Raw genomic sequence first — 4,888 nt, forward strand, 5'->3', positions numbered from 1 at the left:
GACAGTCCATGTAAGCTTCCAAAAGGCTAGAGTAGTGAGGATGAGCGATGATCTTAGCTTTGATAGCTTCAACATCATTCGAGTTCTCATTCTCTTCTTGTTGTTGATCATTATGATGAACAGTACTGCTTTGGTGAGTGTGGGTTCTTATGATTGACGGGTAGTGAAATTTCTGGGAAGTTTCGGCTTCAAGAATCACTGCTACTAAAGCAATTGCCCCACATGGGCATGTCCCTCTAAAACTAAATATATTTGTCCACCCACACACAACTTTTGTCCCCCTCTTTTCATTTCTTTATTTTTTTTTCTTTTACTCACCCATGTGACCCACGATGTTCCAACCTACACTTTTTTTCCCCCACTTTCTTTATTATATATATATATATATATCTTTTTATTATATTATATTAAAACAAAAAATTATATTATATTAAAAAAAAAAAAAAAAACAACAAGAAATATATTTTTGATTTCAAATATATTTTTATTATTTTTTCTTTATTTTTCTTTCACATTATTTTTAATCTTTTTCCAATTCCATTCATACCATCTAGCTTTGCACACCAAACCATATTTTATTCATCTCAGGGATCAACCCTGATCACAATTTTACACAAAAAAAAGAAAAAAGAAAAAAAAAAATACAAACAACAACCACATTCACAGGTGGGATTTTTTCTTCTCTACTCTGCCGCCGGTCTTTTCTTCTTGCCTCCGTCCTGGGCGGCCCTTGCCGGTGTTGCCTCCGTGTTTCCCACTCCACTGGGCATGATCACTACTCCCTGCTCCTCCACTGCAGCATATGGCGGCCCTCCAAATCGGAACATCACGGTGGCCTTCCGCTTCAGCTCCTTGTTTTCCGCCTTCAGCACACTTATCTCTGCTCGCGCATCCTTATACATGCGCTGGAGCAGAGCCAGTTGGCCGTTTAAATGCTGCACCTCATTTGTCCTACTCTGCAGCCGGTGCGACAAGTTTGTGACTGCCGTCATCGTCTCCACACAGGACTTCAAAGTATACTGATTGGCTTCAATGTCAGTTTGCACTGCCATTTTTTGCTCCACCGACCGCATAGGAAAGTTCAACGGAGCAAACCCTGGGGCGCTTGGTTGAGGTTCACTGGCCCCCGCACCAGTTATCTCTCTTGTTGACTCGTTAAGGTCTGGAAAGAGAGTGAGCAGACCACGGGAAGACGAAGCCATTTTCTGGATTACAGAGTATCTCTCTTAGAAATCTCTCTCAGAAAACGAAGAGTTTTTTCAGAGTTTTTCTAGCAGGTTTTTTGCCTCTGCTTCCAAGCCTCAACCTTGGTTAAATAGCCGAGGCCGAAACGCCACTCTGTCGCTCACGCGTCTCGCCGCGTCTCCGGCTCACCTTTTGATGGCTCGACACTTTCTGTCAGGCACGCCTTTTGATGAAGTGGGCGCGCCTTTTGAGGGCGCGACTTTTGAGGGCTCACTATATATATCCATATATATATATATATATTTGGGCAGCCTATATACACCATCATACAGTGTATTTTTTAAGGGTTCGACAAGACTCTATAAACTGTCCCGACATTGATTCCGGTTAGCTCCTTCAAGGGTCCGACAAGACTCTGTAAACTGTCCCGACATTGATTCCGGTTAGCTCCTTCAAGGGTCCGACAAGGCTCTGTACACTGTCCCGACATTGATTCCGGTTAGCTCCTTCATGGGTCCGACAAGACTCTGTAAACTGTCCCGACATTGATTTTGGTTAGTTTCTACAAGGGTCCAGCAAGACTCCGTAAACTGTCACAACAACTATCACAACATTGTCTGCTACAACGGTCCGACATGACCCCATAAACTGTCTTCTACATCGGTCTGACACAACCATCCAGTGTCCTCTACAATGTTATGACACCACCATACAGTGTCTTCACCATCGGTCTGACACGACCATACAGTGTCTCCTATCCTCTTTTCTTTTATGTATTCGTCTATTTTCTTGTTTTGTTACTCTCTCCAAACTCAAGTTGGCTAGTTCCTATCCCCCTTGAGTTTGCGGGGGGCTGTTAAAACCTATCACCTACTTCACCCACTTAAACCTACTCCACTAAACCTAACCCACTACACCACTACCACCTCACCTACTCCACTAAACCTAACCCACTACACCACTACCACCTCCACTTCACCTACTCCTTACCTAGTACACACTCACCCTCTTCTATATATAGGAATCATGAATCATTGTAATAAATAGATCAATAAAATCAATCAATAATACAATTCTCTATTTCTTTTTTATACATTGATTTTTTAACAGGTTTTGAGGGCCAAAATCAGAGAGGGGTGACCCTCCCTCTTTTGGCCTTGTTTGCTTGCATTTTTGGCTTTCCAATGGAGCATATATTTCCACACTTCCTAGCCTTGGTTCAGGCCCTTTTTAGTGACTTTTAGGACCTGCCTAGACTCTGTCTATGGCTGGTTTGGTCACCTTTTGTTTGCCTCTTGCATGTGCAGAACAATCCCTTGCATAGCCTATCAAAGTAACACCTCATTCTTGCATGTATTGATCATGTTTCAATGGGTTTTTGGCTATCATTTGGCATTCCATGATTTTGTTTTTGGCTGGTTTGGTAGCCTCTCATATGCCTCACATGCTTGTAGCGTAAATCATGTTCACTAGCTTATAATGCCTGTTGTTTTGGCTAGGGCTGAGCAAGGAATCTGTAAAATCCGTAATCCGATCCGGTCCAGTCCAATCCGATAGGTTTGGATTGATTTTTTGAATCCGTGGTTCGGTTCCGGATTGAGAATTTCAAAATCCGTAGGCCACGGATCGGTTCCGGATTGAACTCCACGGTTCCGGATTGGAACCGATCTGGACCATCTAGAAATAATCTATATTTTTATACTATATACCTTCCCACACCATATAATTTCTTATATGATATAAATACTAAAATGTAAACCTAATCCAGGTCCAGCAGCTTCACCTCACTCGTTCACGCCTCACTCTTCTGAGGTCTCTATATCGATGGTGTCTCTCTCTCTTCTCTTTCCCATCTCAGACTGAGTTCTCTCTCTCACACTCTCATCCATCTCAGATCAGATCGGTGTGCTGCTGCTCGTCTCTCTCTGTCGGTGAGCTCTCTCTCTCTCTCTCGGTGTTCTCATCTCTCTCTCTCTCTCTCTCTCAGATCGGTGACTATTTTTGTTTATTTGTCTTCCTCTTTCGGTGAGCTCCTCTCTCTCTCTCTCTCTCTCTCTCTCTCTCTCTCTCTCTCTCTCTCTCTAACACTCTGAAATAGGTTTAATCTCTAACACTCTGAAATGGGTTCCCAGATCATCCATCGCAGATTAGATCGATTGTTTCATGTCATCTACAGTGGATTCGGTAAATGTAAGTAGGAGGTTTTTTTTCTGTTTTTATTTTTATTATTTTTATGTTTTCATTATGTTTTTATTTAGATCGATTGTTTATGTTTTATGTTTTCATTATGTCACACTCTGAAATGTGATTGTTCATGTTATCTGGTTTTGTTCTGTTTTATCTCAGACTGAGTTTTCTGTGTTTTTTTTTTGATCCATTTGAACCCATGATTTATAGCTTGGATTATTAACCTGTTTATGAGTTTCTTTATCAACAGTCTTTCTTGATGGTGCAACAATTGTGCCATCTATATAGCCAAATAGGTCATTGCAAATCAGGATCAATGTAAATTGGTCTCTCCATAACAGAATATTTTTTAATCAAATTTTAACAGATACATGGTTGATAATATTGTGGAGATGAACAGTTAAAGAAGAAAGTGGAAAGAGCTGATGGCCAATGGCCATATTAGTAAGAGAGAAAGAGGGAGACAAAGTATATGAGAGAGAGATGTCTCTGGCTCCAATACCATAAAATACTGGAGGACCCAAACAGGGTTGAGAATGTATATTCATATATGGGAAGGATTTGACAAAACCCTCATTTGAATATTTACAATAATACCCACAAATGTGTACAACATTTATAACATTACATCCTAACACAGTTTTCTCTGGATGTGCATCTCTTACTAATAAAATATAAGAATGCTTTTAATTAAAATAGGGACTTGAAATTTATTGATCTATCTTAGTTGTTTACTAAGATTGGTGGTAGTTACTGATTAATGATTAATGATTCTGTTCTTAGAATGGGGTAAAAGACCCATTTTGTTTGCTTTGCACCTAAAGAAAGGGACCCATTTTGTTATTTAATTATTTAAATCCGTGGTCCTAAACCGATCCAATCCGTGTTTCAACGGATTGGTTCGGATTGGTTCTACAATTTAAATGGATTGGATTGGTTTTAATTTTTCAGGAACCGTAGATAACGGATTGGTCCTTGTTTTCTCCCAATCCGGACCAATCCGGTCCATGCTCACCCCTAGTTTTGGCCCTCTATGCTAGCATATTTTGGCCATGCTCCAAACTGATTTTGTTCATATTTTGGGCTACCTTAGCTCTGTTTTGAGGTTCCTTGGTCGAATGAGGCTTTCCATGTATGGTTGTAGTGTAATAGACTTGCTTAGCCTTGAGTTTTGAATCCCCTTGCATGGTTAACTTGAATGTTTTAGCATCATTGAGCATGATATTTCAGAGCTTATTTCTTGGCCATATTCTCAAGTTTGTCACTCTTTCAATGTGTTTGAGAGTTGCATCATCGTACCCCATTCATGAGCCTTTGCATTGAGCTTCATTCTTATGCCTTTCAAGCCACCACCTTGGCTCATTTTGCCACTGTTTTGGGCCTGCTTAAGGTCAGTTTGGAGTTGGTTTTGTCATTTGAGCATCACCTTGCATGCCTCTAGTGTAATGTGCTTCACTAGCTTCGGTACTTGAGCTTTTCAACATGCATTGTGTGAATTGTTTGCATGATTCGGAGC

General features: G+C 40.6%; 1 long non-coding RNA gene across 2 annotated transcripts; it reads left to right on the forward strand.

Moving 5' to 3' along the window:
• The first annotated feature begins 2,951 nt into the window (after positions 1-2,951).
• On the forward strand, positions 2,952-4,368 carry LOC114261681 (uncharacterized). Of its 2 annotated transcripts, none has more exons than XR_003629043.2 (3): positions 2,952-3,116; positions 3,318-3,375; positions 4,324-4,368. It is a non-coding gene; the product is annotated as an uncharacterized LOC114261681 (long non-coding RNA). The 2 variants fall into 2 exon arrangements; XR_014343954.1 differs by lacking the exon at positions 4,324-4,368 and adding an exon at positions 3,740-4,068.
• The last annotated feature ends 520 nt before the right edge of the window (positions 4,369-4,888 follow it).

This window comes from Camellia sinensis, chromosome 11 (genome assembly GCF_055761805.1).
Source record: "Camellia sinensis isolate YWXY chromosome 11, ASM5576180v1, whole genome shotgun sequence".
NCBI lineage: Eukaryota > Viridiplantae > Streptophyta > Magnoliopsida > Ericales > Theaceae > Camellia > Camellia sinensis.